The sequence below is a fragment of the Phaethon lepturus genome, unplaced genomic scaffold (assembly GCF_000687285.1).
Source record: "Phaethon lepturus isolate BGI_N335 unplaced genomic scaffold, ASM68728v1 scaffold39966, whole genome shotgun sequence".
Taxonomy (NCBI): Eukaryota; Metazoa; Chordata; class Aves; order Phaethontiformes; family Phaethontidae; genus Phaethon; species Phaethon lepturus.
The window spans coordinates 57396-71262 of NW_010546332.1; positions in this window are offsets into that span (position 1 = coordinate 57396).

Sequence of the window (13867 nt, forward strand, 5' to 3'; positions counted from 1 at the left end):
TTCCTTATTAAAGAAATATTCCTCTCCACACAGTCCCAAAGCTGCATCTTTTTCAGCAATTCCAAGGCATCGGAAACCACCTGTTCACAGGAAACAGACAATTTTTATTGTCATACCTTTAAAACAATAAATCTAAGAACACTATAGCTCCACATATCAACTATCTTTGATAACACATCAAATCATAAGAGAGAAAACAGAAGACAATTATGATGTTAGATCACTTTGTGCTGGATCCTTGACAGCAAACAGAGGAAACACTAGGGGTAACTCACCTTGTCCAAGTCAAATCCAGTGGTTTAGAGTGGGAAAGGAACAAGACTGGGCTGCATGGGGGCCATTCTAACCAAATGCTGTAATGGATCAGATACAATGATGTTGCTGGAAAGGCACTCTCTCCCTTCCCCTAGGTGAAAGGCATGGTGACTAACTGCTGCACTGAGCAGCAAAGATATTTTCCACTAATGGAGAGTTCCCCTATACAAGGAGAAATGCGCGCTGTCTGACCAGCCATATTATGGGGTAGCACTGCTGTAGCTGTGATTGCTAAAGCAGTGCTTTTCAATGCAAGGGATGTGGACCCCGGGCATTCTGTGTACAGTTTTTAAAGAACCTGCAAGAGGCAAGCAGGAAAAACAAAATTGTAAACAACAGGCTTAAAGTCATTATGCAGAAGTCCACATATTTAAAAGGTGGACTTTAAAATATTTAAATATTTTAAATATTTAATATTTAAATTAAATATTTAATTAAATATATGTTTAAATATCAAAATATATTTTAAAATACACTAAGACACAGGACATAAGTGGTTGTGACAGTCTAAAGTTAAAATAAAACACTGCTGCAAACAGTAAAGAGAATAACTAGAGGTGATTGAAATTTGACAAAAAGCAATTTCATGCTCTTAAACGGTACACCATGACCTCAGTGGATCAAAGAATGCACACCCAAAGAGCAGGTTTTAAAAACAGTCTGTAATTTTCCATGGTAATTTTCCAAGAGCACCACCAGCTGCCAATGCCTCCAGCTGTAGCAACTGGTGCCCAAAACCTTTGTGCACGGAGCCTTCAGGATCTAAATCAACACTTAAGATTTGAGGCACCCTAAAGAATAACCACGTGCAGTTTGTTCCTCAAAGCTTAATTACTTAATTAATTACTAAATGCATTCACTTCTTTTTTACCACCATAATCAAAACTCAATAATCATCTTTCTAATAGCTCTTCTTAAATATCCTTTACTAATCTAAATACTGCGTCATACATTTGCTTTATTCTTCAGCTGGAAAGTTGCTCTATCTGGGCTGGGATTTGCTCTGAGACTGGGAGTACAAGCATTTGACATGGACCCCAACAAGCCATTTTTCTCCTTTGCTAACCCCAGGGTGGAGCTGGCTATGCAGACTGCTGATGCAGGCAGAAAAGCACTCCACACATACTGCAAAATGCAAGACAGAACAGCATACACGCACCTGGCCCACAAGGGAGGTTAGAATATTGGCTAAAATTCACTTTTGGTTCTACATTATTCAGCAGAGAACATCAGACACTGTGTTAATTTATACAGGCTTTATATATTCACCCTCATATCTCTTTGCCTATTTATGTTTCATTCACTTAAGCGATGGTTCTCTACTAACACTGATATGTAGGACTACAAAATTTATGATGTGAGAACATTCTTTCTGAGACCAGGTATCATTATCTCAAAAGAGTTCACTGCAAAACAGTAAGATTTTTTCCATTTGAAAAGTCAAGAGAACCTTAACACTTTTTTTCCCTTGAAAGTGCCTGGCTTTTTTATGAGAAAAAAGCACTAAATAAATAGGATCATGTTTTTTCAACTAAGAACATTCTAGAGGGAATACAGAGAAAAGATCCCAGGCAAATCTTCCTTTTGAAATCAGTTTTAACCATGGTGTAATTGTTTGCATGACACTCCTTAACCAGTTCTATTTCTCATATCCATGGCTTCCCCATCACTGAGAAACACTGGATGAACTGCTATTGAGTACACAAATACAGCTGGTTCACATAGCAGAGAAGATCCTCAGTAGTGCACAGAAATACTTCCTATGCTATTTGCCGCTTCAAAATATTTTGATGAATATTTAAGGATTTTTATAAACATCAAGTTTTACAAATACGTGGGGTGACTACTCCCATCAATTTGCTGTCTAGTCTTTCGCTGGTTAGATCTGCAGCAGGTGTTCCCCCTGCGTGTACTTCAAACAGGTGACTTCAAAGCAGCACACAGGCCACTTTATACTGTGGACACAGTGGCAAGAGCAGCATCCTACCCCTTGCCCAGAAGAGGTCAAGCAGCAAATGATAGCCAAACATCAGAAAGCCAGCACAGCAGCATGCTGTGACTGCTTCCTACTTCCCTTTACTGCCTGACCACCTCTCCCACCTCTTCCCGGCTCCTGCTCTGGGCACTGCTGCACCTGGTTTAACAGTGAGCAGCCCAGCTGTACTTCAAGTTGGTTTTGTGAAATGAAGTATCTCTGCAGCACATTCACCAGCTCTCACCATTCTTGGAGGCCGGGCAATTGCAAGGCAATTAGAGTAAGCCATGCATATGTTTTTCTGCTGTTATTACTCATAACTGCCTGATGCAAATGTGACATTCAAGCAAATTAAGTATGGGAATCCGTATCTTTTTGAACCCCCTACGTCAAATTTAGAACATCACAAATCAACACAGCTAATTACAAATTGAGGCTATCTGTCTAGGTTCTTGTTCCCCTCGCTACAAGAAGGACATTGAGGTGCTGGAGCGTGTCCAGAGAAGGGCAGTGAAGCTGGTGAGGGGTCTGGAGCACAAGTCTTATGAGGAGCGGCTGAGGGAACTGGGGTTGTTCAGTCTGGAGAAGAGGAGGCTGAGAGGAGACCTTATCGTTCTATACAACTACCTGAAAGGGGGTTGTGGCGATGAGGGTGTTGGCCTCTTCTCCCAAGTAACTAGTGATAGGACAAGAGGAAATGGCTTCAAGTTGCGCCAGGGGAGGTTTAGATTGGATATTAGGAAAAATTTCTTCACTGAGAGGGTGGTCAGGCATTGGAACAGGCTGCCCAGGGAGGTGGTGGAGTCGCCATCTCTGGAAGTGTTCAAGAAACGTGTGGATGTGGCGCTTCAGGACATGGTCTAGGGGACATGGTGGCGCTTGATTAATGGTTGGACTTGATGATCTTGAAGGTCCTTTCCAACCTAGTGATTCTGTGATTCTTCCCCCTGCATCCCACAGTAAGTTCTACAATAAGTCCTCTTTAGCTTGCATGGCATTCTGGAGAGAGTGTCTCTGGTTGACTCCACTTGCTGGGTTCACACCAAAGACAGCAGTCTGACCACTCTCCCCTTATTGTCTAAGAAGGAAACAATGCACTGGACTCCATTTTTGCTGATTAGGTACCTCCAACTGTCATTGCTCCTTGACGACTAGCCTTTAATCAAATAGGCTAACAACCCTCATCCCAGATAAAAGCAAGAAAAAGCAGCAGGGGAAGAACATATGATGTAGAGAAAAGTGGAAGAGTGAAGAAAGAGAGGCTCCCAGTTGCATGTTTCTTTATTGTTATTTGCTCTGTCTCCCTTCACACTGTACAGTGAACATGAGTTGCTACAGATGCAACAACCTTTGCGTGCAGCTCAAAAAACCACATACAACATCTGGAACTCGTATGTCAGGTCACATCCCCATCTCCCCTGCATTACCCAAAGCAGACAGTCAGTTTCAGCCTTTCTTTTGACAAGTTAATTGCACTTGTATAAGATAATGACCTATCATGAACAGACAGGCCGAAAGTAGCAGTCCTCTCTAATAAAAAATAAAAAGAATGCTCTCTCTCCCATAACAGATGGGGACGACATTGACAGGACATTGATTCCTGATCCAGGTGATAGGAAATAGTTTGCTTTCACATCTTTACAAGACACCATTAAAACTGGGAGAGGAGGAATCAAGGGAAGAGTCCTTTTCTTTCAAATACACTGCTACTGCCTTTTTGTGGTCTGACACACCACCACCATCCATCTGTTTCTTGGAAGTATTTTGCTCCCACTTTCCTCCAGCAGTTGTATAGACCTGGTCTTAGTCTGGGTTCCACCACCACAAAACCCACTGGATAAATTCCTCACAGTCTTCCCTCTTCCAAGCCACAGACTAGAGCAACACCAAAGGACTACCACATTGGTGGCTCTCCTTTTCTAGGGCTGGGGCCTTGTGGGCTTCCTTCCACAAAACCACCAACTCAACCAAACCCAGTCTCTTACTAAAGAAGAGACAAAGCCTTATACCTTTCCAATGCTCTGTCTCAAATTTTGTGCCCTAAGCTGTCTTGCCTCTAACTGCCCACCACTAAGACTGTCTAAAAGTGATTTGCCTCTTCTTTTGTAAGACTGATGGTACCTCCTCTACAGCAGTTGCCACATAAGGCAACACTAAGTGCTCCCTTACTCTAGTCATTTCCAGTTTCCTGTGGTGTTTGTAGCAATACCATCCAAACCACCACAGTTCCTGCCCAGAGGAAGTAAGGACCATGTAAGTGAGCCCATGTCCTCTTTTAACCCTCTCCTAGGACCAATTCCCTCCCACTTTATTCTCCACCAGTGGCAGGGCAGGAATAGTACAAAATCACTCAATCAGCTGAAAACAGCCCTTACCCCTCAGAAAGGCCACCCTCTTTTTATGAGTAAGAATTCTAGAGGAGGAAAAACATAAAACTTAATGAAGCTCTCCCTCAGTTATTTGACTGGGAGCCCTCAGGTAGAGGTCACAACTGGTGAAATGCTCTATTTGATCACAGAGTTCCTTTCAAGTTTTTTGTGTGACCAAAAATTAGACAACCAAAAAGAAACCTAGTACCTGGATATAATTTGCTCAGTATGTCTATTAATTTTGCTCTTTCGTGTCTGACTGCCATGAGAAATAATGAAAGTAGTCTGCAGTGCAGAACTCCAGTCAAATCTGTTCTTAAACGTCTGAAAAATTCCACCAAGCCCCCACAAATGATGGAAACCGTTGATTGTTCCTCAGTATTTAACAATACTGTTGCTAAAGGAGAATAAGATTGATGGAGGGAGGCCTTATATGAACCTTCATTAGATCAAATAAAAAAATCTACCCCAGTGCAGCAGAATGAAAATGACAACTATTTTTCCCCATTAGGAACAGTATCTTTGATTTTGACCCCATTTGCACCAACATAAACAAGAAGAAAGTCAGGTCGTAAGTGAAAATTAAAACCAAAGCATATAAAACCCCACAAAAATAAGATAAAAAGGGAACCATCCAATGCTCCTACTGGATATTATGTCCTAAATAGCCCATTGTCCACAATAACTGCTATCAATTTACAGCTGAGTATTTTTCAACCCCTTTGATTCCAGCAAGCTGAGCATGTCATTACTGACAAACACAGGCCTGAATCCTTATCTATCTCTTTGGCCAGTTCCTGAAGATCTAATTATCTTCATTCTTTAATTATCAGATAATATAACTTACCCGGAGTATTCAGGCATTTTATCCTGTCACCACAAATGCTTGGAGATTCAGTGCATTCATCTCTGTCCTGTAAATCACAAGAATCATACTGAAATACTTTAACACAACAACTTAATTTGAAACAGGCACTTCTTCAGGCTCTGTGACACCCATCTGTCAGTAAAAGGCATACATGGGGATGGAGAGGGAGCTGATCTCATAAGCATGTTGGAGCAAGACAACTTGTTTTGGATTTGTCACCTGTTTTAACAAGACTGCATGGTGTCCACAGAAAGATAGTACTCTGCAGATGATGAGCTAAATGGATTGCTTGTACAACTAACACTTGTTGCGATGCATGATCTGTAAGACAATACCACATCCCTAAGAGCGATGCATCACTTGATTGGTCTTAAGGACGTTGTAACAATCAAGAGTGTTAGAAAAGGATCTTGAAGACATTCAAGATGTCCACCTTTTCCACATTTAAGAAATCCACCAAGGTGGATTTCCTCCACCTTCTGGGAGGAAGACGCTAATTGAAAAACACACTAGAAAGATAAATGATAAAGTAGTATTTCCTATCAACAAGCCTAATTTCACCCTACAGCAGGCAGAGGGGAAAGAATAACAGGAGACTAGCAGAGACCAAACCGGACAGACTCTTTGAGGTTTCTTGTCAGTATCTTGGGCTTAGGTCACCAGATGTTCGGGCTCATGTTAAGCTGAGAATCGGGGGAAACACTTGGCAAACAAGACACTGCTTTAAATATCAAGTCCCCCATGTATCTTAAGACTTCTAAACGAGAGAAAGTGACCAAAGAACCATCTCATTTTGCTTACATGCTGGATTTGTACTGTACAATAAAATGTATTGTATAATAAAATATATTTTATAATAAAATGTATTTTATAATAAAAGCATCATGTTCTATATTTTTATATGTTTGTATGTTATGTTTAAGCTGCAACTAGCTTTTACATTTGTTTTAACTGACAATGTTTGTTTCCAAATTTATAAATAAATATCTAACCTCTAGTTTAGCCTAGTAAAGCTTTCCTCCGCTTTTCAGAGATGTCTAGAAGTTCCTGTAGAGTGGACTGTGATTAAATAAACAAATTCAGCATGCATAAGTACACGTTTTAGAATGTCTTTTCCTACCATCATGAAAAGAATCAAAGTCCTGCCAGCTATCAGGTTTGGGAAAGTGTCACACCCAACAGGTACAAACTAGTGCCCCATTTAGAGCAGTAAATGGCAAAGAGAAAACCCACAAAAAACTTGAGGCAGACTTTGAAGTGCCATAGACCCATTTGGTAAAGCACATGCTTCAAACTCGATCTCTCTAGCCCTCCAAGTAGGTCTTTGCAGAATGTTATCCCAATATGTCCAACACAATACTTCGTAAGCAATAACTGAAAGATACAGAATTATATTTCACCTGGCAAATCCGATCAGAGTTTGCAGAACACTCGGCCATTTGGAAAAAACCAGCAGGACACAATGTGCATTTTTCACATTGTGAAGGTGTCTTTTGGAAATTGCAAAATTCATCACTTTCACAAAGGCCACAGTCCAGCAAAGACTCCCCAACATTAATCACTTTTGCATCCACTTCTACTTTATGCACAGAGTATGACTTCTGGAGATGATTTCTGACCTGGTTCTGAAGTCCTTGAAGGTGACTTTCAAAATAATTTTGAATATCTTCTTGCAAACTCTGAAATGACATTTTTTTCACCGTATCAAAAAGCATGCCATACTGGACTTTGATCAGATCCATTTGCTCATACATTTTTCTTTGCTGTTCAAGAATGTCCCGTTGCTGGCTAACCAATACGTGCTGCTGTTCAGCAAGTTTTTGCTGCAAATCAACAATGATCTGCTGTTGGCTTTTTAGCATTTCAGTAAATTTCTCATGCCCTTTTGCAAGGTACAGCTGTAGTATTAGGGCATCTTCAGATGGAACTTCATTTTCTCCTGAAATACAAACGATCGATTATTGTCCAAGAAAATTAATTTTCCAGCTTGCTGTATTATCTCTTCAAAGGCATTCAAATTTGAGTAAGTTAATAAAAATTCTCACTAAATTCAAGTCATGATTTTAAGGCCAGTTCCTTTACTGTCTTTGTAGCTCCTTCATGGGACTACAAGGTCTTCCATTTCATAAGCAACAAGATTTATAGTTGTAGACATTAAAAAAGTCATAATCAAGCCCCGTACTTCAGGTCATAAATTAATCATCACTGGGGTTCAATAACAGATTAATCATTCCTATGTATGTGTGCAAATACAGTAAAGAGTAAATGGTCAATTTTCACTGTAGAGGCAATAACATGAGGTGATAAAACTTGCTGAGAATACTAAGCTATAAATGGTAGTAAAAGTAAGTGTCAATTGCAAAGGGCTGCAAAAGGAGTCTATGATACTGAATAGCAGCAATAAAACGGCAAAAAGAAACTCAAAGGAGATAAAGGTGAAATGAGGTACCCACTGGAAAAAAAAAATCTAAGTCTTTTGTATCAGATGTTGTACTTGTAGATTACTATTACCACTTGGAAATTATCTTGAGGTAATATATCTAGATATAGATGTTGGGCTACAGAGCCATGTAATCATCAGGTCAGTGCCCAACAGAGGTCAAAAAGGCAAATAAAATGCGAGGACTAATTAAAAGAGGAATACATAACAGAAGAGAATGTATCATTATGACATTGTATTAATCTATAGAGCATCTTTAATACAGCATGCAGCCCTGGTTCCCCATCTCAAAAAGGGGCACAGAAGAACTTGAGAAGTTCAGAAAAGGGCAGCAAGGAAAATCTAACTGTGATACTGCTACAATGTAAGAAAGTAGAGAGGACTTTTCAGGCTTGGGAAAAAAAAAGAAACAAAACAACTGTGCTGTATTAGAGGTATCATAAAGCAAGTGGATATGGAAAGACTCTTCACTCTTTCTTCCAATACAAGAATTAGGGGACATTAAATGAAAGCATCAGTTTCAATACATGTTAAAAGTTTAACCAGGTCTAGAAAGTTGCTGGCCAAATATATAAAATAAAACCAATTTGGGGCTAAAAGATACACAGACATCAACCAGGTTCATGAAATCTGAGCAACAAACTGTCAGAGCTGCAAACATGATCTAGGCAAATACCATGCCACGCTTTCCACAGCATCCACTGCTGGACACTGCCTGAGAAAGAATCCTGAATCCAATATGGTCACTCATCTGTTCTTACGCAGCACTGAATTTTCTTCTTTTAAGTGCAGAATGTCAAGGATGAGACAATGACAAAGACCATAGCCAGTTCCTGTTTGCGGTTCCTAAAATATTTTGCCGTTCAGTTACATTTATTCATGGCACAAAGCATTTTTATTTTTCAGTACTCACTTAAATATTAAGGTAGTTTGCAGGGATTTGGATTTGAGAAAGTAAAGACCAGGATACAGGAAAGGCTGCACTCCCCATCCAAGTTGGAAATTCTGTATTTTGAAATATCTGGTAAATTATACCCTCAGATCTCCTTCCATCTAACATGAACAAGTAGTTCTGTGAAGAGCAGAACCAATGTCATCTAATTCTCTGTGGACTGGTGTCTTCCATGTGACTGGCTAAATAAGTAGCGCTACCTTCACTACCTTTCTTCCTCAGAACACATAGCAAAACCCAAGCTGTTTTTGTCCTACCAGCTGAAAGGATTACCAGCTAGAGGCAAACTTTCAAATGCTCATATTCCACTCTCTTCTCTCTTTAATCAACTCTTACAAAGTTTAAACAACTTTGCCTCTACCCATTGTCAAATTTGCCTGAAATCAACCCATAGGTTTGACAGATACTGGGCAGCAAGAGAGTTACCAGCACACTGTGATTATCTGTCAAGATTCTTCATTTAACCTACATGGGCTCCATTTGTGCTTGAGTCTGGAAAGACATTAACGAATTCCTTTTCACAAAACTTTTGCTCTCAGAAGTCTGGCTTACAACAGAATTCAGACAGAAGAGCAAAGGTCTTTGACAAGTATTTTGGCTGTACAAGTCACAACACAGTGCAAAAAAGGACTATGCCATGTATCAGCAAGAGTCACGTCTTCAAAGCAGACAGAAAGTCTGTGAGGAAAAGGGTGGCCCTTTCCTGGCCAAATAAAGCATATGCACCTAGAAAAATAGCTGATGAAAGCTGCCATAGTGAGGCTTTGGCTACCATGTTGACTCCTGCTACTTAATTGTTCCTTGGTAGATCTCCCTGTAAGTTTTCTGAGAGGACCTTCATCCTCTTATCCTGCATTAATACGATTTCTTACATGCTGGGATCACATGTAAGAACAGAGCTCCATGTTAGTACTGCAATACAGTTATCAATAAAAATAATATATACATAGTAAATAATGATCACAATATTCTTATAATACCGGAAAACCTAAAATCTAAATGCACTCCCCTAGGAAACTGCTACATGGTACTAACAGCCACCACATTTACTGTCAAATGAGCTGCGTACACATCTGCCTTTATCAATAACTTCAGAAAGAGATGATTTTGACTTTAAGCTTGAAATGTTAACAAATCCAGGTTTGTAAGGAACAAATGAAGATGAAAATAACAGCATTAAACTCCCTTCTTCTAGGCCTTTTGACCGTCTTTCTCAATGAAAAAAAAAAAGAAATAATCTTCACAGAGGTGAGGAAAAGTCCAACTGCACCATTTAAAAGTCAGCCCAGGGAACTGCCTCTGGGGAACTGAGAGAGGGAGTGAATCCTATAGTCAAGGATATAAAACACTTTTCCTCCAGTTCTCAGTGGCTGAGATTCAGGGACCAATAACAGTAACTTTGAATGATTCCAGCCATCAAAAATTTATAGACAGAGAGAATACAGACTCTTCTAAGACAGGGTTACTGGGCTCTTCCCATCCAGGGAATCTGGGCTTTTCCCACACACGAGCAAAACTACTACAGCAAAGAAAGGTTAACTAACACCCTGATTCAATAAGACACATAGAGCTTATTTTTAAACACATGCTTAAGGAGCATTGTCTTCAACCAGTAACCGTCTGACTTGCTGGTTGTAACAACGGCTATAATTTTAAGTGCTGACTGCGGTGAAGCTTACTCACATGATGGACCGGCTTTCTATTATCTCTGCCCTAAATGGCCTTACAGAATTTTGTAAGAACAGCTACATTCCAGTCAGTCAATTTAGCTTTGCTCCTTTTGGCTGTCTAAAGCTCAGCTGGTGAGAATATGAGGCCTAAAAAATCCTTTGTGACTGTGTTTTTCTCTCATTTTTATCCATTTTGCAGTACTATGACTAAACTTACACTTACCAGTACAAGAGGCCCTTCACTGCACAGTACAGTCGATGCTACTGGCAGTTCAGAATGCCAGAGCAAGAGAGAGGATAATAAAGCTCCGGCACAAAAGAGAAGTTATATTTTACCAAAAATAAACTACATCTAATTAAGCAGAAGGGATATCTTCTTTGCCAAAAGAATTCCGAAGGAGAAGTCTGAAATAGCTCAGATGCAGTGCCCTAAATGTGGCCTTGCTTCTCTCCATTTAACTATATAAATGTCAGGCATGGTGAACACACCAAATGGAGATGCCTCTATCATAGACATCTAAAATTGTGACAAGAATTCCACTGCAAGTGATGTTTACACAGTAGTAGATGCCAGCAATCCCAGGTAAGTACCTTTCCACATTGCCCAGACAAGCATCAAACAGGTACAACCACTAGCAATACTCCAATGTTCCCATGACCACAGATGCAGTATTACTTTCCTTGCACACGCACGCCACACACAGCCACGGCAGACATCTGCCCCAAGGTTCCAGCATCAATATATGGTGCATAGCATCACACACAAATCTCTGCTACATTTCCCTAGTGTGCCTGGAAAGGACCCATCATCCTGAGGGCATACTGCATGGACAAGGTAGCCCTCAGGCACTATCTGGCACTGCACAAGGGGCAGAGGCTAGAAGCAGGCAGTCACCCTACTGTGAGGAAGGGGAGATCTTGATTGGGGCCGGAGAGCACAGGGCTATCTGATGGTGCCAGTCAGTCCTGGTAACCCCAGGAGAGGAGAGCAGAGGGCAGCAGGCACTTCTCAGTGCACAGATAGCAACAGCATGAGAACCTACAACCTTGTTCACCAGGTTTGGCAGGCATGATATGGTAGCTGCACCTATTTTGCCCAAATGCAGGTGTTCGCAGCTGCAGAGAAGTCTGCACAAAAGAAAACAACAGAAAGATGTTCTGATAAGAAAAATGAAGGGTTTAATGGCAATTAATGAGTGAGGAAACACAGAGGAATACAAAATTATAAGACAACAAAAACAGGTCCCGTGCATTCCTTCTTTTGGGATGTCAGTCTTTCATCTGAAGTAATGTGTACGCAGTGCTGCTGAGAAATGGCAGTGACAATCTTGCAGAGGAATGGGCTCATCTGATTTGAAAAGAGAGTGTAAGTCTGCACTCCAGCATCTTCACCTGGCCAACAGAAGTGGTGGTTCAGCTGCAGTTGCAGCAGGAGCCTTCCAGATAGCAGCTGTGGTGCTGGTGATGCTGGCTCAAAAGATGATGAAGACATTTGTGTGATCCCCACAGCAGGCCTGTGCTGGTTCTGGCAGGCAGCTGGTGGAGAGCAACAGTAACCTGCCTCATGCAGATGAGCCTGCAAACACAGACACAGTGCTGGGAATCAGCTAGAGCCCCTGATACTGGCCTGTATCATCAGGCATGGTCTTCACCAAGCATTCAAGTAAACTGCACCTCACACGAATGAGGCTACACAACAGGTTGAACAAAAGATTATTCTTCTCAGCAAAACACAGCTGCCTCTGCCAGGCAACCTGGAGGGGAGGTCTTTCTTAGTGACTGAAGAGCCACTGCAAACCTAGTCATGCACTGTCACAGAGCTGGTAGTCATAGGCTGGGGTGGGCCACCAGGTCTCCACCCACGGATGGTGAATACAGGCAGGAAAATGGCTTTAGGGTCACCTAGGCAGTGTATTCCAGCTCCCCTGCTGTCTGAGGAGAGGGCAATGGCAAAGAAACACCCCATGTGGCTGGCCTTGGAGTGATGTGCTGAAACAGTAATCAGACTGAAATGTTCCCCAAAAAGCAAGAGAAAGACAGGAACAGTCACTGACCTGTTTCTTCCTGAACAGAATTTCCTCCCTTTTCAGCTACAGCACCTTAGATGTGAAACTGAAGGGCCGGACAGCCTTCTGTTTCTTTCTTCCACCAGGAACTAGCTGTACCTTTACGCTTGCTCTAAAAACACTACAAATCCCCAAGATGAATTCTCTGCACATGGCTGCCAGGGAAACCTCCTCTTCTGGGGTGACTGAGGAAGAGTTAGGAGGATGGGTGAGGATGTAGAGGTGGCAGGTAATCTGTCATAAACTTGTGTTCTTTCCAACTGTGTGACAAGTTCCTGGAGGCTAAAATAAATGTACGATTGCCTGCGCTGTAGGCATACACCTGTGCTGTCCATAAAACGTATAGACATCACCCTCCAGTCATGCAAAACATGTACTGTGTACAGTAAAAAAATACTGAGGTCTTTTCTTTGCCTCCTGCTCACTTTAAGTCACATGCTGAGCACACGGAGCAGCCTCATCTTAGAGGACACTGCAAAGAGGACTGGGAACACACGACAACCACTCTGAGTACTAGAGGCAACTCTGTGCACTCTGACTAACCCCAGAGACTCCTAGAGCTCAGCTAAGCCTGTCTGCAGCATATTCACTGCTGCATTCAAAAGGTCCCTAGATTTCCTTCAGAGGTACTCTTGCTGCTCCCCACACGCTACTGACCACCACAGGCAATTCTCCCTGAATCTCATTCTTCTCCATGAAGTTACATCTGTACTGCACATCTGTAAGACATACTCCAGCCACACCTGCACAATGAGATTTAGCCACAAAATTTCATGGCAGGGAAGCCACCATCTCCACCACACAGACCGGGCACAGCACTTGAGTGAGCTCTCAGTCTCTCACAGCAGGGCTCTTCAGAAGATTAGAAGTGCAGTATGCTCTTCATGATCCTTACCTGCATTTGCCCTGTCGTGTTCACTGCATGCTGTTTGAGTAGCAGCTCTCCCCAGACAACCGTAAGTGCAATTCCCCTAATTAAATGTTGTCTTATCACATTTTGTTGTTCTGTTTGTTCTAGTAGACAAGCCATGCTGGAATTGCTATGCAGAACCATGCTCATTTCCAAGACTCACCACTTCAGCTCCAAATGGGGATTGAATCGGGTATTCTCTGCACTAATTCAGGAAACCCACTGACCTGTGTTCAAAAGAAGGTCTCAGGCAACTGCAGAGAATGTTAAATGTTGCAGGCAGAGCAGAATACTGCATGCTT